General features: G+C 38.8%; 1 pseudogene; it reads right to left on the bottom strand.

Moving 5' to 3' along the window:
* Positions 1-932: 932 nt before the first annotated feature.
* Positions 933-20,196, bottom strand: LOC140612010 (protein disulfide-isomerase A3-like; annotated as a pseudogene).
* Between the last annotated feature and the right edge of the window lie 3,688 nt (positions 20,197-23,884).

The following is a 23,884-nucleotide window of genomic DNA, read 5'->3' as shown; positions in this document are numbered from 1 at the left end:
AATAAAAACTGAGCTCATGGGGGCACCTGGGTGGCTCAGTGGTTGAGCATCTGCCTTTGGCTCAGGGCGTGATCCCGGGGTCCTGGGATCCAGTCCTGCATTGGGGTCCCCATAGGGAGACTGCTTCTCCCTCTGCCTATATCTCTGCCTCTCTCTCTCTCTCTCTGTCTCTCATAAATAAATAAATAAAATCACTGAAAAAAAAATGAGCTCAGGGAAGTATAGAAGAGCCTGATGATTGCCTGAGGCAGAGGATGAGAGTGAATAAAATGGGTGAAAGGAGTGAAAGATACAAATTTCCAGTTATAAAATAGTCACAGAGATGAAATGTATAGCATGGTGACTACAGTTACTAATACTGTATTGCATGTCTAAAAGTAGCTGGGAAAGTGGATCCAGAAAGCTCTCATCATAAGAAAAACAATTTGTAACTATTTAAGATGATGGATGTTAACTAGACTTACTGTGATGATCATTTTGTAATATATACAAATATCCTTATGCTGTATACCTGAAACTAATATAATATTATGTCAATCATACCTCAATAAAATAAATATATTATTTATCCTTATAAGGCCTAATAATTTTCATTTTATGTATATGCCACATTTTGTTTATTTGTCAATGGACCCTTGAGTATCTTCCAACTTTTGACTATTGTGAATAATGCAGTTATGAACATGGTTGTACCAATAAATTTTTTAGTCCCTGCTTTCAATTCTTGAAGTATATACTCAGAAGTGGATTTGTTTGATCATAATGGTAATTCTGTCTTCAATTTTTTAAAATAACCCTGAGTCTATTTTTTTTAAAGGGGGCTCATTTATTGTCACTGTCCCAAATGTACAAAAGAATTAGAAAATAACCCCTCAACTCAGTCTCCCCACCCCCACAACGTTCCCCCCAACACAAATAATTTTTCTCAAAACCACAAACATCAACTGGTCCTGATATTTCCATAAACAGTGCAGCTAAGAAACAGTTTAGAGAAAATTAAACGGGATTCAGATTATATCTGTTGTGTCCTCTCTGCCCTGAGAGTAGTAATCCCACATGGGTCCCAGTCCTCCCCAACGGTCTTCCCATCTCTGATGGAAGAGTCCTTTTACAAAGTGGCAGGTTTGGCTGCTGCTTTAGAGATCCTCCTGTGCCTTCTTCTTCTTGGCTTTTTCTTCTTGAGTTACAGGGGGGTTTGTTGCCTCTCATTGTAGCTAGCTAATAAAGTCACTTAATTCACGGCCACCTTCATATTTCTTTGGATTTAGCTTCTTGTTGGCTGGAGAGAAGCAGATTGTAGGAAAACCACTGACTTCATATGCAGAAGGCACATCATTGGCTGTTGGATATTATCCATCTTGGCTATGATAATATTTTGGTCCTTTCTGAGCTTCTCTCCCAGTTCTTTATGCTCAGGCTCCAGATTCTTACAGTGACCACACCAAGGAGCGTAAAATTCAATCAGCACATCTTTATTTTCGTTATTCACTATTTCATCAAAATTCTCTGCTACCACTACCTTGACTGGCCCATCATTGCTTTCTGGGATGGGCTCAGACTTCAGACATCTCTTCAGGCTGCCATCAAAGTAATCCTGCAGGAATCTTTCAAGAGCCTTGCCGTCACGTGAGAACTCCTCTTGCATGACAAACTTCTCTCCTTTTGCAGTTCTGATAGCAACAACAGGAATCTCTCCGGCAGTGCTTTCCAAGACAAAATCAGAAAGTTCGTGGTTAAAAGTTTTGCCACCGTCATCACTGTTTCTCCAGTAGTTGGAACCTTTAGCCTTCTTTGCACAGTCCACGTCATAGTAAGCCACACCTGTATCAAATCTTTATGGTCTTCTGTCATGTGAGGGAAGATCCCAAAAAATGTTCTCTTGGATAGCTTTTTTAATCTTGCCACTGGTCATCTTCTGTTCTCTCTATGCCACAGACTCATCCTCAAACTCGTTCCTCAGATGTGAAGGAGGAAACAAGGTGATACCCTCTCCCTCATCATCACATTTGTTCACCAGAGACTCCACATTAGTGTGTGCAAATAGGTAGTTATCTCGCAAGTTACTGGCTGCTTTTAGGAACTTAGAATGAGCTTCACTAAATAAATCTTGGAAAAGACCCACCACAGAAGCATCTTTATCACTAATGGACTTCTCAAATTCTTCCTCGGTCCTGGAGGAACTGGGGCCGGTCCTGCCTGCTTCTGCAGATGGCTGACAAGTCCATGGGCAGTCCTAGGCCCATCATGAGCACCAGCTCCTTCACCGTCTCTCAGCATCCTCAGGGGTGGATACACGGACTCCAGCAGCTATTACCGGTGCTGTGTTGGCAGCACAACCAACCTTTGCTAACGGGACTATTCCTTTTAATGTGGTTGCTGCGGCTGCGTACTCAGGGGCAAGCCTCTTGCAGTGTCCGCACCAGGGGGCCAGCAACTCGGGCCTGAGGCCCGCAGAGCCCGGGTCGGAGGTGGAGATGCGACTCTCCAGGTTCCCGCACGTCGGAGGCAGAGGACCCCCCCCCCCCGGGGGGCAGGGGCGCGGCGGGCGGGGACTGCCCGGGCCCCGACCACCGCCCTGGGCCTGCGAGCAGCTGCGCGGTTAGATATTCCCGCAACAGCTCACACCACTGCTCCCCAACTGTGGTGTTTGTTTCTTTGTTTACTTTTGGCTACTTGATCTTTGCCAAATTCACCAGATACATCCCACGGAGAAAAGAACCGTCTCTTCAACAAAGGGTGCTGGGACAACTGGATTTCCACATGGAAAGAAAGTCACACCTATCTCACACCATATACAAAAATTAACTCAAAGTAGATTAACAGTCTGTATAGGAGAGCTAAAATCATAAAGCTCCTGGAAGAAAACATACAGAAAATAATGATGATTTTGGTATTGATAATGGATTCTTAGATATGACACTGTAAACATGAGCCATAACAGAAGAAATAATAAATTGGACTTCAGCTTAAAATCAAAGGACATCAAAACACTTAAAAGGCTCTATAGAATGAACGTATTTGCGAATTATATATGTCCTAAAGGCTTAATATCCATAATATAGAAACAAACTCTTACAACTAATTCTACATTAAGGCATGCAACCTAATTAAAATTGGGCATAGGGGTTGTATAGACATTTCTCCAAAGAAGATGTACGCATAAGAGCAAATAAATACATGATAAGGTGTTCAGCATTAGCCATTAGGGAACTGCAAATGACAACCACAATGAGCTATCACTGCACATCTCTCAAAGTGGTGGAAGTGAAAAGTTGGGACAAGAATACAATACTGTATGATGAGAAACTGGTCTCAGACTCTGTGGGGGAATGTGAAATGGTGCAGCCAGTATGGATAACAAATGGGAAGTCTCTTACCAACAAACCCAAACAACTTCCTCCTCAAAACAAACAAACATGCAGCTTCCATATGACCCAGTGTAATAGCTCGAGGCTTTGATCCCAGAAAAGTAGATTTATGTTCACTCAAAAACCTGTACACAAATGTTTCTAGCAGCTTTATTTGTAATGCCCAACAACTGGAAAAATCTAGATGCCCTTCAACGTTTGAACAGTTCAACACGCTGCAGGACATCTGTGCCATGGAATACTACTCAGCAATAGGAAGGAACAGATTATTGATACAAGGAGCAACCTGGGTGAATTTCCAGAGAATTATGCTGAATGAAAAAACCGATCCAAAAGATTGCATGCTTTATGAGTTCAACCGTAACATCTTTTCAATATCAAGATTTTAGAAATGGAGAATAGATTAGTAGTCATCAGAACTTATGTAAGTGGTGAATGGGACAGGGAAGTGAGCATAGCCTTTAAAGGGCAACATGAGAAATCTGCCTGCTGATGAACCATTCAGTGTGGTGACTGTATCAGTATCAACATCCTGCGTTTGATATTGTGCTATATTTTTCATGTTACTATTGGGGGAAACTGGTAAACGATGTACAGGATCTCTCTGTCTTACAAGTGTGTGTAGATCTGTAGCTACCTTAAAAAATTAATCAAAAGTAAAAGATTAGCATATTTATGAATGCTTGATAACAAAGCACAGGTCATAAAGATAAAATAAATATGTGAAATGAGGACCTCAGAACTGTGGAAATTATACTATATGGAATGAATGAGAGTATTAATTACATCTGACTTTATGGGCCATTATGTTTCAGATGTTTATTTGGTAGGCAACTAACGAACTTAGTAACTAAATTAAAGAAAATAGTATGTTTTACATAGACTGTGGATTTTTGTCACTTAAAGGGTAAATATGACCTATTTATCACTTATTATAAATACTGATAAATGGCATTTGTTCCTCATATAACTGTTTTTTATTATACTGTGAATTTTATTTTTTAATTATTCTTTCAATCTTTCCATTAAACTTATCAGATTTGTTTTATTCCTTCATTCTCTCTTTTCCCTTGGCTCTGGAAACCATTCTGGTATTTGCATTATTTGTATAGTTTTCCCTAAAATATAACATATACCCACAAAAGATTTAGAGTTAATATCACCTCCTTACCAACAACAGAGAAAATACACAGTATTTTATTTGTTCAGTGTGTCCTCAAACTTCAATTCCACCTCCTTTAAAATCCAAAATTAGTCATTATTTTTGTTTTTCAGTAGAAGTCTAATTAGTTTTCCACTTAGGTTTATTTATCCATTTGTTCATGATTACATCTTCTATGCCTTTCTCTTTGTTCTAACATCCCTTTTTCTTGAACTTGTTTCCATGAGGATCTGTAAACTCCTTTTGACTGAAAATATCTTGAATTCATCATTCTGGAATGACAGTTTGCTGTGCAGGGAATTCTAGATTGACATTTATTTTCCATCAGCACAGTAAGAATAAAATTATTCCATTTTTATGTTGTTTGTGTTTTTTTTTAACTCTTATTCCAACAATATTTTATTATTTTACTAAGAACCTCTGAGTATGCCTTTAATTTTATTAATCCTGCCCAGCACTTGGCATGCTTCTACAATCCAAGGCTTCATGTAGTTCATTGAAACTCAAGTATTCTCAACCATTATCTTTTATACTGCATTGTTTCCTTCTCTTCATTTTCTTAATTTGCTTCTCTATCTCCTTCTGGGTATTTGATGGATCCTAGTATTTTATTAACCTGATATCCTTACTGGTCATTTATTTATTTACTTTTTTCATCTCCATCCCTCAGTACTCCATTTCAAAGACTTTTCTCATACAGATCAGCTGAGGCTACTGTGAAACTTACTAAGTTTTTTAATGGAAATGATTATATATTTTTTCTTAACAGTTCCTGTTAGCACGTTAGAAGTTGCTCTATTTTATTTTTATAGTACCTTTTTATTTTATTTTACTATTGATTTGCATTCCTACTTTCGGCCCTTAATAATTTCAAAGATATTTATAGTGTCTTTTCAATTGTCTTATCTCAGATTCTTGGAACTTTAATTCTTCTGACTCTTTTGTTTTACTTTCTACCATGACCTGTGTCATTTGCAGGTTTTCTTTGCTGACCCAATAAACTTGAGGATTACTTTTTCTGAAACATAACTTTATTCTGGGTTTATGTAAGGTGTCCTTAGAGAATTAGGTACAGTGCTCATAGACCAGTTTTGTGTTAAATTCTTAGTTTGGAGATTCATATTCCATATGTGGTGTGTAAATGCTGCCTCTCTATTCATGGGTGCGTAGACTTGTGTCTCTTTATCTCACATGAGGTGTGAATTTTTACTTGGCATTTCCTCAGGCCTATGGATGATGTGTTTCAGTCCCTCTTTCAGCAAAAGGCAGCTATTCCAGAGTTTCTTTTAATTAGGGTCCTAGTCCCAAAGTTCTTTTCATACAGGCCATGAACCTTGCCCCAAAATGATATTACAGCCCTGTCCCATGACTCTTAGAACTCCTGTCTTCACTAAATATAATTCTGGCTACAGCAGATGCCTAATCAGTATAGTGTCCTGGAAACCTGGATTACCTCAAAACAATATCAGGACTACACTAAAAGAATGGTTAGCCTTGACTCTCATCCAAGGATGTTAGCTAATAAAATGTGAGAGACTTCTGAATAATATGTTCTCATCTGTCAATGAAGCTTTTTGCCTCAACATTAACACAAATGTTACAGGGAATAAGCCATTGCAAAGTATTTAATGGCAATTTTTGGCTGATGGATGCTGCTTTATGACTAGTTATCTTGGAAATTCACATTTGCTGCTCAGAAATTTCAAAAAATTATATGCACACAGGTTTCCAACAACAAACTTTTTCTCATTTCTGTGCAATTTTGTTGTTGTTGTTGTTGTTCTGTTTGCATGTTCACCTGAGGACAATTAGGACTCATCTAGAGTAGCCTGTTTTTTTTGTTTTTTTTTTTTTAAGATTTTATTTATTTATTCATGAGAGACACAGAGAAAGAGAGAAAGAAGCAGAGACACAGGCAGAGGGAGAAACAAGCTCCATGCAGGGAGCCCAATGTGGGACTTGATTCCGGGTCCCCAGGATCATGCCCTGGGTGGAAGGCAGGCGCTAAACTGCTGAGCCACCCAGGGATCCCCCTAGCCTGTTTTTTTAAATAAAGAAAACTAGTCAATCAAAGTGATATACTCCTTTATAACTTGGAGGTAAATAGGATAATGTTAACATAAGGTGATGGCATCAAACTTTTGAGCTTTATTCAACAACGCTGGAATAGGTAATCATGTATGCAGGATACTGTGCAGATTATATTAGATAAGGCATTGACTCTTCTTATACATTACTTAAAATTATTTTAAGTACATATTGTAACAAAGAATTACAGTATGATAATTAGCTGTGATTATCAATAGCCATACTAGGGTGAAAAATTGGAACCATTTTCGATTCACACTAGAATAAGAGGATATTTTTTCATCTTTCATTGGGTAAAAAGTAAACACATTACAGTTTTGATGAATAACATTAATCTGCATAGTACATTTCCCTCCAATCCTGCAAGTCATTTTATAATGCTCTGTGCTCAATTCTTAGAAAGAAATGTGGACTCTAAAATCTCTTTCTGGTATTTGTTGTGATGAGCACTGGGTGTTGTCTGTAGGCGATGAATCACTGAATTCTACTCCAGAAACTAATATTACACTAAAACGTTAATTAACAAAATTTAAGTTAAAATAAAACAAAAAGTGAAAAAAAGAAGAAAAAAAAAACCAAAATCTCCTTCTATGACATGTGAGGAGACTGCATCCAGAGAAGACATGAGGTCCCCCAGATCTCACACAGACCATCATTGTGGTCAAGGTACTGCAAGAGGGCTGTCTAGGCAAGGGTTATACTTTAAATAGTGTCATTGGAGGAAGAACCAACAACCAACAGGTAAATCATTTTGTGTGATAGATCAGATTTCCAGATAATAGGCAAGACTTACAAAATCAGAAATAGAAGAGAAATTTCAAACTCAAGGTACTGGTGTTGTCAGCATTTGAGTTTCCTTTCTGTTTCAGAGGTCATCTGCCTCACAAAGAATGGTCATAAGACAAAATTAACAGTGAGGTAAGATAGTATTGTGATTCCTTTAATCCTTCCAGCAACTTCTCCAGGTCTGTAATAATGCTTCTTTATATGCAGAGAAGCAGAGGCTTACAGTTTAAATAGCTTTCTCAAGATCACAAAGTGAAAAGAAAAATGAACACAAATCTATCACTACACTTCTAGAGCACTTTGGTCAATTATCTATCTTGGTCTAAGGACATCAACTTGGTAGGAGATGGTTTTGTCTGAGGTTTTGTTTTTGTTTTTGTTTGTTATTATTATTGTTTTCAAGTAGGTATAACATAGACATTAGACAATTCATTATAGAGAAGCATGGAAATATTTCATATACTATGATAGGAATAATTCTTGCTAAAGTAGAAGTGAGTAATTGATACTGATTACTTGTTTTATCCACTCTGGGGAGTAGAACATTTACTCTGGTAATCAATCAGAAGTGACCTACCAAGTCCAAGTACCCATCTCTAACTGTGTTGGAAAACTCAGTACATTAAAAAAATAGATTTTATTGGTAATCTCTGAATTCACATTTTAGAATAAATAATGCAAGGATGTCATCAATAAACATAGCTTATTAGGCATCAATAAACATAGGAACATCAATAAGCATGGTTTATTACTAAACACCAATAAACATAGGGACATAGTTCTGATATGAACTTTTAGTGCCTCCTCCTTAAGAAACAGCAGCAAGTGATCCCATTTAAGTGTTCCATGCTAGGGTCTTTTAATCCTCTTTTCTAATTTTTCATGTATTTACCTGGTTTCACTGTAGATTCAGAATTGATGGCAACACACGTCTTCACTCTTGTATTAAGCATCTTATGATTGCTTGATCAATCATTCTTGATTTTTGTGGTAACTTCTATGGTAAGTGGTTTCTGCCAATAAGATTCCACCGAACTTTGGTTTAGCCCAACCTGAGCATCCCTTTTATGTGATTATGTCTTTTCTGACTCATTGCAGCAAAAGAAGGGGATTTTTATAGTCTTTATGTGCAAGCATTTCCTACTCTGGTCAAGTCTGAAAACAAAACTCCATGTAGGGCTTGTGGAGACCACAGCAATTCCACAGTTCTTGCATGTTATCATCTCATGTCCCTGTAGCAACTCATGATTTTGACAGCAACTCTGTGACCAAAAGTCCCATTTCACGATAAGAATCAGTTGCAGTTAAATGATGACTCCAAGTAAAGATCATCAGTCACCAAAGTTTTTTAATAGCTTGAAATCAAATACATTAAATAATTAAGGTGGGGGAGGGGTGTCAACAAATTTTCAGAAGCAGTGCATAAAGGTTTTACTCTTATTTGTGTAATGACTTACGGTCTGAAACAGAGTGGAATCTCTGCTTCATATACACAGGGCTTGTATAATCATGTACGCATGCATGTGTGTGTGTGTGACTGAAGCCACTCTAAAGGAAGAGGGGTTTGATAACGACTCTCAGTCAATTAGTAGAGGATCGTTGGGTGGCAAACTTGTGCTCTCCATCAAGGTGCCAAGATTTTTATAGGATGTAGTATTGAAGCCTTTATCTTTCAACTTTGCCTCTCTTTATTGTACTGTCCCTGAATCAGACATAATTTCTCTGGAATTAGGGAGAAATGATCCTTTAAAACTAGCAATTTATCCCCCATCCATGGAATAATTTAAGATGGCTCTTTTGTGTCATCCTAAGTGTAAAATATTGCAGTTTACATTTTATTTATGGAAATATAAGTGTGCTGGCAATTTTCTTTGCATAAAACAGATGTGTTTTGAGGAAAATATATATTTCCCATGTACCCATTTATAGATATATGGCTTCTCTTGGGAGCTGAAAATATTTCCATTTTTTTTCCTCTCAAATCCCCTTAGTGTTAATTATCTGCTTACAGCTCTTATTTTCTTTTATAACAAACGTGATATAGGCTACTAAATCAATTAAGGCACTGGCTTCCAATTTGAATCTCTTGTTAGTAATAAGTAGGGTTTTCAGATTTAACTTTTTATCTTCTTATGAACTAGTGTCTCAGTAAATTTCAGCTTCTCTCATATTTCAGGATTGAAACTCTATGTGTCTATTTTTAATCCCAAGTATATGCAATCATTTATACATGTGTAATAAGATGAACTATATGTATGTGTAAAAATAGTTGGAAACGTCTTCCTTTCTCCTAAAAGTGTTCTATCCATGGTTTTAATTTCAAATATGTACACCTTATATGGACCTTTGTAAACAATTTTAGAGTCCTCAAATTCTTTGAGGACATGATGAGATATGAGTATATAAATCATATATGATATATTCCATTTTGGCTTGGTATTCATATTGAGGAGTCTGAAGAAGTTTGGTTTTCAATCCAATTAGAACTGGTTATGGCAGTGAACACAGAAGAGGAGTGTATCAACTCAGTGCATTGATGTTTTCCCCCTTTGGAATATTATACTCTTATCAGATACAGAATGTTGTGGGATTTCCATTAGGAGATGCACAAGGTAGCGTCCCTTCTTACTCAGCACTCAACACAGGGGGCCCTCACTTACTTCTGGCAGCTCGTTTTAAGAAAAAATTATGCTTGAGATAGGTATCTATGAGAAAATGAAGTACCTGGGGGCCTCTGGGATGTGATAGAAAGCTGTCCTTCAGTTATTCCAACCTAGCACTAATTGTCTTAACTTTTGACTGGGTTTGAACTCCGATTTCCCTTGTATAGTATCAGGTTGCTGAAATTCTTTGCTGTTTTTCCTTCCTCTCACTTTCTTTTGCTTTCTCCTTTCTCTTTCTTCTTCCTTTCTTCTCTACTCCTTCCCAAAATGCATGCATTGAGTCCTTCATGAATAACATGTGAGACATACTACCCATTCCCAGACTCTTTCCCTCTCCCCTCCAAGCACCCGAAATAAAAGTAATCAGCCAGTCACTTCATATGTGCAAAGATTAAGAACAAAGTCTTAATTGTAGAAGAACAACATACTTTCTTTCATGATTTTAGAATGCAGTATCTGTTAACCCTTCTCAGAGAAAAGGGCTGCTATTATTCTTAGGATTCCCATGGAAAGTAAAGTTAGATCATGTAAGAGCAAAAGAATGTAAAGACTAAGACCCTGTAGGGAAAATGGAATTGTAGTGCTTTTGTTTTTCTGTTCTTTATTTTAAGAAATCTTTATTTTATTCTACAGAAATCTTTAGAAATGTCAGTTCTTCCCAGACTTGAATTACCAAAAAGCTGGCATTTTATGAAGACAGATCCTAAATAATGTGCTTCAGGAAATCACTACCCAACCCTAACTTCTCTACGGAACACTCTGCCCTCCTGTCTATATTCATTGTAGGAGGAAGATAAAAGGCTTCATTTCTTTTTAGTGGTTGGTCTGTGGTAAATGGTATCTTATTGTTTTAAGGAGTGATCTACCAGCAATGAATGTATCATTTAAGTCAGTCCTGGGGAGCTGGATTAGTCTTGCTTTCTGCGCAGTACATAAAGCAAGCTTTACATGGCCTGCAGAATTCCAGAGACCCAGAGGGGGATTACAAATGTTGCCATTACCCTCTGATTCCAGCAGTATGGGACTGTCTCTACTAAATGAGATTGGACAAGAATAAAGTCAGTCTATTCTCAGCTTGCCAGCTGCAGCTCAGCTCAGCTTTTGGGTGAAATGAGGTGCTTATCTGCTCTCTTCTCTCTCTGCAGAAACTCCTTTCATACGAATCACGTGTGTGCATTTCCTTGTACCATTTTATATTCTTTCTCCCAGCTCCACTCTGTCTCCATCCAAGGAATCTTCTGAAAGATGAAGGATTGAATGGAAAGTAGAAGGTTCTAGAATTATACATGGACTCAGTATTGGATTTTGGGACAGGCTGTCTCAACTGATAACAACAAACTTGACTGAAAGGTAAACCCTCTCTTGTTCAGTCATTCATCCATGTAAGAACCCACATTTCAGTTCAAATAATATTTCTGCATGGGCAGATGAAGGGCCTACTTCTGGTAAAATTCCATAGTTATAGCAGTTTGTCTGCCCCCCCCCACCCCCGCCGGAAGCCCCACGCATTGGAGCTTTTAAAAACACCAGTGCCCAGCAATTATATCAGAGTCTCTAAGAATAAAATCTGGGCATAAATATTTTTAAAGCTCCCTCAGTAAGTCTATTGAACAGGCAAATTTGAGAAATACTGAGTTAAGAAATTTCAGGCATTTGTAGTTACATGTGGATGTATTGCGAGGGACATGAGAAATTTGCTGAAAGAGTTGAACTCAGTATTTCAATAAGTTTTTAGTTCATTTAGAATGAAACCAATATACCTGCCTTGACAGGAGCTAGCACCTTGTTAAATTATTTATAACTTAGAATCTTGCCCTTGTTCTTATTGACTGGAAACTGGGCTTCTTTTGTGTCTACTGAAAATAGGACGGAAGTGTCAAGTTATTAATATATCATCAGTGTGTCAATGTTTCTATTTATTGATGAAGGTGTATGTGGCTCCTGTGCAGGGCTCAGTGAATATAAAATTATACCATAGAGAGGGAGATAGTTTTTTAAGAACTTTCTTCTAAGAAATGTTGGAGCTCAATATTCCAGTGCTGTCCTCTCTAAAACAAAATCCCTTATCAGGTCTAAGTTGCTTATGACAGCTCGTTTATCTCTTGCTCTTGAGATGTCAGAAACAATATTGCCAGTTTTGCCTATAGCAGGCATATCGGTTATCATCTCCTCACTTCCATAACTTCTCAGGGCCTCTTCCTTAAAATTTCCCTAAAGACATACACCCATGATCCATCACCACAACTTAATGGGTTTAGATGGTGAGCTGACTGGAGAGGAACTAATCAGATCACAATTTAAGAATCTGGAACTGGTACAATGACTTATGCATAACTGGTAATATAATGATGATCAAACAGTATGTGTGTGTGTGTGAGTATGTGTGTGTGTCTGTGAGTATGTGTGTGTGTGTGTGTGTGTGTGTGAGTATGTGTGTGTGTGTGTTTTGCAAGAGTCAGTGGCCATGGAAGGCAAGAGGCAGACCATACTGAAGTCACTGGCAGTAGACACATATGTAAGCAAAGAAAGCTGGTCTACAGAGAAAAGTGATGGAGTAAAGTCACTATACAGAGAAAAACAGATACACAATGCAATGTACTCCCATGAATGATGGGGGGTGTTATCTAAGTCCCTGAGTTTCCATTATATGATATTTAATTTATGTTGTTAGTATTCATGACTGTGTACTGTTAAATTTTAGCCATCTTCTTCTATGTTTCTTTTTTTAAGATTTTATTTATTTCTTTATACATGAGAGACATGGAGAGAGGCAGAGACACAGGCAGAGGGAGAAGCAGGCTCCATGCAGAAAGCCTGATATGGTACTTGATCTCAGTACACTGGGATCATGCCCTGAGCCAAAGGCAGACGCTCAACCACTGAGCCACCCGGGGTCCCTTCTTCTATGTTTCTATGCTATTTTGTCCCCTGAAATAAAAAGTTTTAACAAAAGTGGAGCATGGGTGGCTCAGTTGGTTAAGCATCAACTCTTGATTTCAGCTCAGGTCATGATCTCAGAGTTGTGAGGTTGAGCTCCATGCTCAGTGGGGAGTCTGCTTGAGATTATCTCTCTCCCTCTGCCCCTACCTCTCCTCCCAGTTGCATGTTCCTCTCTCTCTTTTTCTCAAAATAAATAAAATCCTTTAAAAATGTATTAGCAAAAGCATCACCACCCTTCAAAGCCTAGTTGTCTATATATTACTCCCTCTCCTCCTACAGATAACTGCTAGTTTTCTGTGGCTACTCTAGCAAAGTACCATACACTTTATGGCTTAGAGGCGCAGTAACTAATTCTTTCACAATTCTGGAGCCTCAAAGTCCAAAATCATAATATTGACAGAGCTGTGCTTCCTCTGTAGGCTTTTGGAAAGAATCCTTCATTGTTTTTGCTAGCTTCTCTGGTTGTTTCTGCAATCTTTGCTTTTATTTAACTTGTAAACACATTAATCCAATCTCTATCTCCAACTCACATGGTATACTCCTCTAAGTTTATATGCCTCTGCTTTTCCTTCTTGTAAGTCATTGTATTAGGGCCCACTCTAATCCAGTATGACCTCACTTTAACTTAACTACATCTTCAAAGATTCCAAATAAGTTTACATTCTGAGATTCACAGTGGAAGTGATTTTTGGGGAAAACATTATCCAATCCAGCATAAAGTCTATGAAATGTATTTTCCTTGTACCTGGGCAACATATTGTTTTGAAGGTCCTTCACACAAGGTTCCCAAGTTGAAGAATCAAGTGCCTCCTAGACATGTTCATTCACATCACTGTACTAACATAGAGAGAAAGGAATTTGAGAATGAAAAAAAAATTGTAGCTAGTTTTTTCTTGAGGCCAAGAATATAAATTAGAACTACTAGATCCTGGATATTAAAGATCCCAGAAATAAGATAAGATTGGGAAGATCTCCTCAGAGGTTATGAAACAGTGAATCTATAGTCTAAAAGCATCTAGGAAACTGCAATAAATTTTCTTTGGCAGAATAGAATTTAATCAGATGATGGTAAACTGAGCAGAAATACCCTGTATTTCTCACTGTTTTCTCTTTCAGTATTTAAAATTCTTCACTTGAAGGTGCCACTATTCATAGATTGTCCTGACTATAGAAAACAAGGGTAAACCTTTACCCTCAATATTAGACAAGGTATTCTTACTGTTATAAGCATGATGGCATATCCAATCCTAGGTGGACTCCAAACATGTTGGTGTGAATTATCTGTTATACCCAATTTCCTATATTTGAAGAATCACACAGTTACAGGAAAACCTAAACAGACTCAACTTTGCTTCTGGGGCACATTTCTCTGTTTGACACCTGTATTCTTAATCTGTATTGGTATCTGGTTACATTTTGATGATGATTTGTTATTTTGCAATAAGGATCTGTAGGATCTGTAGGATCCTTATTGTAAGGATCTTACAGATCCTTATTGCAAAATAACAAATCATCATCAATGCCCCACTTTTTCAAGGATCTTACAGAACATTATTGCAAAATAGACTAGTCTATTTATCTAACAACTAGACTCTTTATATTTTCATTATCTTTCATTGTCTTGTCAAATCCTGAGAACTTAATAAACTTTCATTGACTTTCTGACTGACAGACAAGGAAAAGAAGGGAGACCTTGTGCTACGTGTATTTTCCCAAAATATCTCATTTAATCTTGACATTAGTCCTTAACTTAGGTGTTATTATCAATAATTTGAAGATGATAAAACTGGGATTCAGATAAGTTGAGTAGCTAGTCCAAAGTGATCAAGGCAGTTAGTAGCACATCAAGGATTCAGCTGTAGTCTGTGACTAAATTCTATTTTTCTTTAGCTTCAATGCTGTCTTTATAGAGCTTGGGCTAGATGATCTCATGAAGTTCTTTCTAATCATAACATATATAATTTTCCAGTGTGATATTGGTACAGTGAAAATGGTGGAGTTTTGGCATATGCTGGGTTACAGTTTGCAATGGACACAGTTTATTTTTATTACCATTGTTTTCTCCAAGAAATCTGACTGCACAGCTTCTCTCCCTTGTCCATTGTCTTCCTGCCACTCCCTATAATATCAGGGTTTATTTTCCACCTTTTTCATCTGGATTCCCTTTACTCTTTACCATGTCCTCCAAAGTATAAAAATAGCAGTTCTTATTTAGCTGTTGGTTGGTTGTCTGTGTTGTCTAGAACAAGTCAGGAAAATGGTACATTTTATGTAATAAAGAAAATAATAACCATTAAGTGCCAACTCATCAGGTATTCTGTTAGAATGACTTTGTATATAATCATCTAATTTTCAACACCAAGGCACCAGCTGGCTTTGTGATAATACATCTTCTGAATTCAGTAGCAATCTATAAGCCTGTAGATACACAGAAGCCAGAAGAGAAGATTAGTCACAAACATTGCTCTGGTGATTCTATTCCCTTCTACAGAAGTTCCAGACCCCAGAAGCAAGTGATCTTTTCCCAGATGGAAGCCCTGAAGTCCAGAGAATTTAAATATTCTACTCAAGATCAAACAGCTATCATGTGAATTTGGATTCAAACTGAGGTTTTTCCACCCCCCAACTAATCACACTGTCTCTACTCTTCCCAACTACCTACTCTGGTTCACTCTTGGAAGGTAATTACTCCGTGTCAGGCCCTGTTCTAGGTGCTGGAAATAGAACTGCAAAGATGTCCCTGTCTCCACTCTCAGTGACCTGATATTTGAGTGGAAAGTAAATGACAATCAACAAGGAAACTAATATACAATGACAGGTAACTTTGTGTAGTGCTGTTAGGACGAGTATAACTTTAGGGTGTGTATTAGAGAATATTGGGTCTTAAAGTAAGAAATTTAAATTAGGTGGAAGAGAAGGCATTTACAAGGAGGCCTCTGTGCTAGAACGCAGCAACAGAATACAGCCTGGAGGGCAGTATTCTGGGGAGAGGAAGAGCTGGCACAGAGACCCTGGGTCACAAGAGTGAGCTGGTATATTCAAAGCATGTTCTCAGAGTGTGGTGAGCCTTCTTCTCTTGTCCATTTGTCACTATGAGAGCTGCTGTAGCTTAGCCAAGAAGGAAGCCAGTTCTCTGAAGTATGGAAGCAGAAGTATGGAAATCCCATCTGGGAGCCACCGTGGTATTCATCACTCCTGAAAGGGGGCTGCCTTCTCTTTGCTGAGCAAAGGTCAGTCCTGCAGGTCCACACCAGTTCAGGCTCTCTGTTCCAGAGGGATCTCTGTGACCCACAAAGCAATTTGGTTTTGTTTTTAAATTACAGAAGTGGCCTTTCATTGCATAGATTCTAAGCAAAAGTCATGAAACTGCACAAGGAATTGCCACAGTGACTTACAGAAAGTTCCAAAGGGGAAAGGAAATAAACAAAAGGGCTGGAGGAAAGGAACAAGGCATTTCAGTTGATGTTAAGCTGACTTTTCTTCATTTCCCATAAGGTCACATTCAAAACTCTCTTTGCATTTGGATGGCTTGGAGTGGTTGAGTGTTTGCTGTAGGAAAATGATCACCTTTTCTGCTACCCCTCCAGTCAAGTCTGTATAGTTGATAACAAGAAGGAAGACTAATGCAAAACCATTTGAGACCTTGCTCCCTGGTAAAGCACAAGACCTGGTAAATCACATTAAACAGAAAGCATAGAGGATGTTTTTAAATTCTAATGAAATGATCTGTTCCTTCCTTCTCCCCTAATCTCTACTATCTCTGCCTTTACAGGAGGGTGATGGCTAAAAAGAAAAAAAAAAATGTGATGATGTTCAGGGCAACAGAATCCAAAGTATTTCAGGTAACACTTATCCCCGGGGGAGTCATACTTTTCCTGGTCTGAAAAAGTTGATCGGTCTTGAGGGAGAGTTTATGGTGTTGCAGTTGACAGTGGTGTTTTGTTTTTGCTTCTACTTCAACACACTTTCTCTCTTCAGAAGGTCATGCACACAAGATCTGGCTTACACAATAATATTAGGAATGCGAAAGAAAGAAGAAAGAAGAAAGAAAAAGAAAGGAAGAAGAAAGAAAGAAAGAAAGAAAGAGAAAGAAAGAAAGAAAGAAAGAAAGAAAGAAAGAAAGAAAGAAAGAAGAAAGAAAAAGAAGAAGAAGAAGAAAAAAGAAATGCTCCACCATCCATCCATCCATCCAAGTGATTGGGTAGCTCAGTAACCAGTAGCAGTGATATGTTTACTGAGCACTCAGTATATAAAAAACACTATGTTTCTTGAAGGTGTTTTCACTCTTCAGCCCTAATATTATGGACTGCTAGGGTCTGGAGCAATATATACATACAAGAAAGTGAAAATAGTATCTTAACTCATTTTTGCTGAAGAATTGCTCCTCCAAGGCAAAGTTGAATCCAGCCAAGATGGTAGGGCTTAGAGGAAGGAATCACAATTAACTGTTCAATGCACACGGTCATCATATTCACCATGAAAAATTCCATGGTTTTGTCATTTGAGTGTACTCAATCAAATATTTTCCAATTTAACTTTCCAAATTATCTTGTGTCCCCACATGCCTTGAGACTGTCCTTACTGCCTTAATTCAGGGTTGGGACTAAAAAAGTAATGAGAACCCCATTTGTGACTTTTAGGGTCTTAGAGTATCCATTAATGAACAGAACAGGTCTGCATGGATATAGAGTATGAGGTCTGCTCCTACTCGATGATCAGAGATGCCCAGAGCAGATAGAGACCAGGAGTCAAATCAAATATGGCCACATAAGTACCTAAGCTGGGACAGTCACTTTCTATTACAAACTAGAAAGCATGATAAGAGAGAAGTGTACTAAAAGGTCTGATACCATGGAGAGCCCAGGAATATGGGCTAGGAGTAAGTGCAAAAGGTCTGATACCATGGAGAGCCCAGGAATAAGTGCAAGACTGGAAGAAAAGTGGGCACGTTCAGTGTGATTTCAGAACAGATATCCTGAGTGGTTGAGAAGGACGAGGCAGACATGCTCATCTGATACCTAAGCAGATGCTTAGTTGAATCACCATCAGCAGTTTCAACAGCTCCTGACGCTCAGGCTGACCTGGGCATTTAATTACATGAAGACCAATTAAAACACAGAATCTCATGGCTGAGGCCCCAGCATGAGGCCCTACAATGAATAGCCAAGGCTGAGAACCTGAAAAATAAGAGGTTGGAAGTGGTGGGCAAGCCCACACAGGGTAGTACCCAGCATCCAGCCAGCCTATTTTCTTCTGTTCTGGTCCCCAATCCCAGGGATTTGGCCACATTTCCTCTCCTTGAGGAAGTGCTTCTGCCCACTGTTATTTGGGAATTCCTAATCTCTTCCAAACTGGAATTCCTCTTTGGTTCTCCTAAATACAAGTCCATCAAAACTTCTTGATACAGACATAGATAACAGTAACTCCTGTTAACAAGTTAACAAGTGTGTGTATGCTACAAGGCTTTAGTGTCTGGAAACTTGGTTCCAGGTGCTGGACAAAATGTTTTCCATGCATGATTTCACTGGCTCCTCACAACCATTACATAAAAAAGAAAACTGTCGGTTCCTTTTTACAGATGGGAAAACAGTTGTTTAGAGAAGTTTAGTAACTTGGCAAAGTTCCTTTGGCATGTCTGTTTATCAAGACTGGGCGTGAGCCCAGGTCTGTGTGATTGAAATCCTTGATCTTAACTAAAAGATGACACGGTTGTATGGCAATATCACAGAATATGGTACTGGCCACTGCTGCTCACTATTCTCACTATGTTGAGATGCAAGCCCCAACTTGCCATGAACTTCTGACACCAACTCTAGGATGGCCCGTGGTCTTCTCCATCATGGTGGCACATCCCACCTGGGTCTTGTCTCTGGGGCTAGGGATTGAATCTAGGCAGCACAGGGCTAGTGTAATCCAGTGTGGGCTTGGGACTCAGAGTCATCTAATTTAAAACTGTTTGACCTTGCAAGTTACTTCTTGATCTCTTTGAGATTTGGTGTTCATCTGTACACTTAGAATATTTTTAAAAGAAAAGCATTGATAATGAGGACCAAAGGAGAAAGCATATAAAATGCCTATTAAAATGCAAATGTGTAACATATTCCTAATAGATGATGGTGGATGGGGGAATGGTTTGTGTTTCTTAGATGCCATGAACCCAAGACCCTTCAGACACAGAGCTCTATTCTGCTTGCCTTATACTTTGAACATTTCTTTCCATGGGGTCTTTATAAACCTCAGTCCTGGTCCAAGGAAGGGACTAGTCCCACAGCCCTTGCTTCAGTTGGAAAGGCCAGCCTAGCCTTGTGCCATTTCTCATACTTGCCACTATGGCTGCTCTGGCCTGGCTTCTTCCTGCTTCCTCTACCTTCACTACTTCCTATTCACTCTTAAAACTGTGTTACTAGGTCTGTAAGAATTGCTTTTAAAGAATAATCAATCCTGAGTAAACCTCTGGATTCACACCCAGGGTCAAGAGCAGAGCTTCAGTGCTGAGTCTCTGTAGCTGTCATTTTGATACTTCAAAGTCTTGTATGCTATGGAAGGGTGGAAAACGCTACCGTGCTTCATCAACCAAGGACAACTTATACCGGGCACCTCTCTGTCCACATGTCTTGGAAAGTATAAAGTAACAGGTGAATATGGCCTGCCTTCATATACTCAAAATTTAACAGGAAATTAATAATGTGATTCTTACCTAAAATAAACTTACACACACACACACACACACACACACACACACACACACACACACCTATATCCCCCTACATACACTTACACAGCTAACAGAATTTCATCAATATTTAAGACAAAACGAGACTTCAAATATATTTCCCATTTGGAGTGGGCTATCTGTGATTAGGACCCATGGTCAACCTGAGTTTATTTTCAATTGCCTCAGACTTTCAGGGTGCTTAGGTGGGAAAGCCTGAGGAGCTTTGGGAGAGGTATATAGAGGTGGAGGAGGCCTGGTGGGCACAGAAAGTCAATGTGTCATATTAGTTCAAAACCCAGCTCTGCCACCGGAGAGCTACATGATTTGCAAAAATCACTTTGAACTTGAGCTTCCTATATGTTACAAGGATTGCTATGCTGGTGGTTCTATATGCCCTGTCTCCCCACCTCCATCCATGTTCACACCTTCTCTGCTCCGCTTCAGGTACTGGAAGGCTGACCCTGTGGACTGCATGCTGGGGAGGCCATGGCAGGGCAGCCCAGAGAAGGAAAAGAGGGACATTGTAGAATGTCACCCACTCCCTTTCCTGCCTGTGGAGTCTTAGCACTGACTTCATTTCTTTATGGCTTTAGTTCCTGCCTGAGAGTCCCCTTAACAGTGGTAAGCCCTTGCTCAGTCACAACAATGCTATTTTCCCCTTTGCGCCTTCATGCCAGGGATGAGGGCTTTTCCCCCTCAGCCAGTCCCAGAGCCTGCATGCTTCACCCTCACTCATGGGTTCCTTTAGCCTCACCCACACCATCTGTACATCACTGTTCACAAAGCTCTAGTAGGTTCCACAGGTCCTAGGCCATTACTTTCCTGCCCCACCTTGATGATATCAATATCAATATCTATAAGTGCCAGATTGCTGAGAGTATAGGCATATACGCATTGTGTGCACTTGATAAGCACTGAATAGGTGGTAACTATTGTTATACTTTTGTTTACTTCTGGGTAAGGGAAAGGCTACAAGGACAGCCCGTGCTAGAAGTCATGGGTATTAGAATACCCACACTGTTCCCAGAGGTTTGGTGACCCAGGCTGCTACTCCTGCCCACACCCCTGCGCAAGAAACCATATGTGTGACATCATATATGTTTTCTTTGGGTTTTCCTTTACTTGAACTTCTTCACCTCAGGATTTGTGAGTCATCATTATAGAACCAGGCATATCCCCTCCCTGAGCCCTCTATCCCTACAGTCCCAATTATTGAGTCAGTGTCTGGCAGGCATCAGTCTGGGTCGTGAACATATGTCAGAAGAAGGAAAGCCATGTGAAAGAAGTTTCTGGGAACCCAGGACAAAGAGCCAAAGAATTGCATACCACAAAGGCATTTGTAGAGAGAACTGACCAACTGACTGACCTATGCCTCCCTGAAACTCAGTTAATGATGGATGCTAATTAGGCTCCCATGATCTTTTTTTCTTGCTAGTTAAAGATGTATATGTGTCATGAATTTCATGTTTGAATTAATGATTTAATGTTCTATATATTACCTCGGCTTATAAATTCAAATGGGCTCTTGGAGGTTCTTCAAGTAGGAAATGCATTCCATAAATGTAAGATTGTTATTAATCTTGATTATTAATATTTAATTTTAAAATGAATAATTAACCTCATCTTAATTCCACTTTTTTATGGTGTTTCTGGAATTCTTTCTTTCATGTCTAACCTCACTATTCTGGGGCTGTAATTGGCTTTGAAATGTCAAGATCCATATCATCTTTGCATTCAGGCTTTGTCTTAGGGAGAGCTCCTATTTGTAAGACACACTTTAGGACTGGTATAAGCAAAAGTGGAAATTAGTGAATGGATGTCAGAATAGTAAAGGTGAAAAACCTGACTTGTAAATAAGTGAGAATCGAGATGCACCAACAGGTCAGACCACTACCCACAACCCAACTCACTGTGTGAGTGAGGGACACGACTGCCCTCATCACTGAAAGTAGATCATCATCAAAGGCACTGCTGAGCCTGCACTGGACGTGGGCACAGTCCTCACTCATGACCTTGACACCATCCTTAGTCACCAGAGAGGCTCCTCTATGGTAGCTGCTCCTCTATGTCACCAGCTCCTTGTCTGATGCAGTGGCACATGCATCTGTCTCATTGAACCCTGATCGCCTGCCTCCCTGTGCTCTCATGCAAGAGAGGCTGGAAGAAAAACTTCTGGAACACTCACATCTCCAGCAGAACTGCATTTCAGATAGACAGGAATTTCAGCTTTTGGGAATGCAAAAGGGAAAAAAAATGCACAGTGCAGTCTCCATTCTTGCTATCTTCACCAAGTGATGAAATAGTACAGCTCCACTGCCCACATGCCTATGTCTTCAAAATAGCACCATTATTCCTTGTGAAGGGAAAACTCTTTTTATTTGTTAAAGAGATTTTTCCCCCTTTTTCTTCCGCCACTTTGGCAACACTGTATATTTAGCAATTCCCCAAACTTCCCTTATTTTGCATGTGGTTAAGAATCTGGGCTTTAAAGCCAGACTGCCTGGTTTCAGATCTACCTATGTATCTACTTACCTGCTGTATTTATCTCAACCACCTTGTGCTTCACATTCTGCTGCTAAAAATGAAGATAATAATAGTAACTATCTCATAGATGTTTGTGAGAATCCAGTGTGTTCATACAGTTCTATTCAAAGTGTGTTTGGTGGACAGAACCAGATACATAGTTTGCAGTGCTCAGTGCAAATGAAAATGAGAGGCCCCTTGTTCAACAATTATTAAGAATTTCAAGCTAGGGATGACGGAACACTTAAATAAGTTTGTGGCCCTCAGAAACATGTGTTCTGTGCAACTGCACAGGTCACACATCCGTGAAGGGGCTTTGTGCGGTTTTGTAAGTTACTGCTCTAGAAAAGGTGAAGAAATTAAGAAGCATTTATTTTTATTTTTTTATTTTTTTAATTTTTATTTTTTAATTTTAATTTTTATTTTTTTTAAGAAGCATTTAAAACTTTTTGTAGTAATTTGATATCATCCTGACATCTCAGTGTGTGTTCAATTGAAATGTGTTGTTGAATAGGGCAGATACTGGTTTGGGTGCTGTCAAACTTCAGCGTTGAGGGGTATGAACCTTGCATTAGTCATATCCAGTGTGATTATTATCCAATTGCAATTGATTAAAAATTAGAAAAAACGTTGTTTTTCTACCAATACAATTATGTGTTCAATAACTGTATGTTCAGTAAAAGTTAGTTAGGTGTTCTTATCTGTGATTATTTTTAACAAACACCATTTTGTTTATGGGATTGTGCATGTGTAGACATGCAATGTGCTCTTTCAGAATTTTTTTTTTCAAGCTCTGTATCTATCTATCTACCTAGCTAATCCTGACTAATTCTTTATGACTGTCCACTTTCTAGGTGAAGTCTTCTGGTCCCCTTACCTGTTAACTGGGCTAGTCACCCCTCATCTGTACCTCTTACTTCTCATGAGCATCTTTAGTGCTAATAATACCTCTTACTGTATTTATCTCTTTTCTCTGAGATGTTTTTCTTCTCAAAAACTTTCTTCTGTTTCCAGGAGGTCCTTGAGGATGAAGACAACATATTCTAATTATTTTGAACATATGCAAAGCAGCCTATTTTACTCTTCTGGTAACCGAATTAACATTGATTTATTTCTGTTGGTCAGAGTCACACACTAATTCCAGACTCTGTTCCATGTAAGTCTTTCTTTGTCTAATTTTGATTTGTATCCTTTTACTTTACTAAACAGAAACTGTGAGGGTTATAGCTTTCAGTAAGTTCTGTGGGATTTTTTTAGTGAATTATCAAGCATGAGGTTGTTTAGGTCTTCAGAGCTGCCAAATATCAAGCTTAGAGTATGCATAGTAGCCTCCTCCCACCGCCCAAAGATTGCCCACGCTTCCGACAAAAACTGCCTTTCCAGGCAACATGATGCTAAGCAGTTATCTGAATATTACCCACTATGGGGGACTCATAATTAACCTGATTGCTTTCCAAGGATCCTTTACATGGGAACATGCATTTGTATCAAAGGGAAACCCATGAAAATCATTTATATACCCTTAACATAGAGGCATTTTGTTTCCATTTTCTTTTTATTTTTGTTTTATGTTCCATGGAAATAAGTATGCAATACCTCAAAATGTAATATAAAATAACAAATATGTATTTTAAAAATT

This window comes from Canis lupus, chromosome 20, assembly GCF_048164855.1.
Source record: "Canis lupus baileyi chromosome 20, mCanLup2.hap1, whole genome shotgun sequence".
NCBI classification, from domain to species: domain Eukaryota; kingdom Metazoa; phylum Chordata; class Mammalia; order Carnivora; family Canidae; genus Canis; species Canis lupus.
This window is presented reverse-complemented; position numbering and strand designations above follow the sequence as displayed.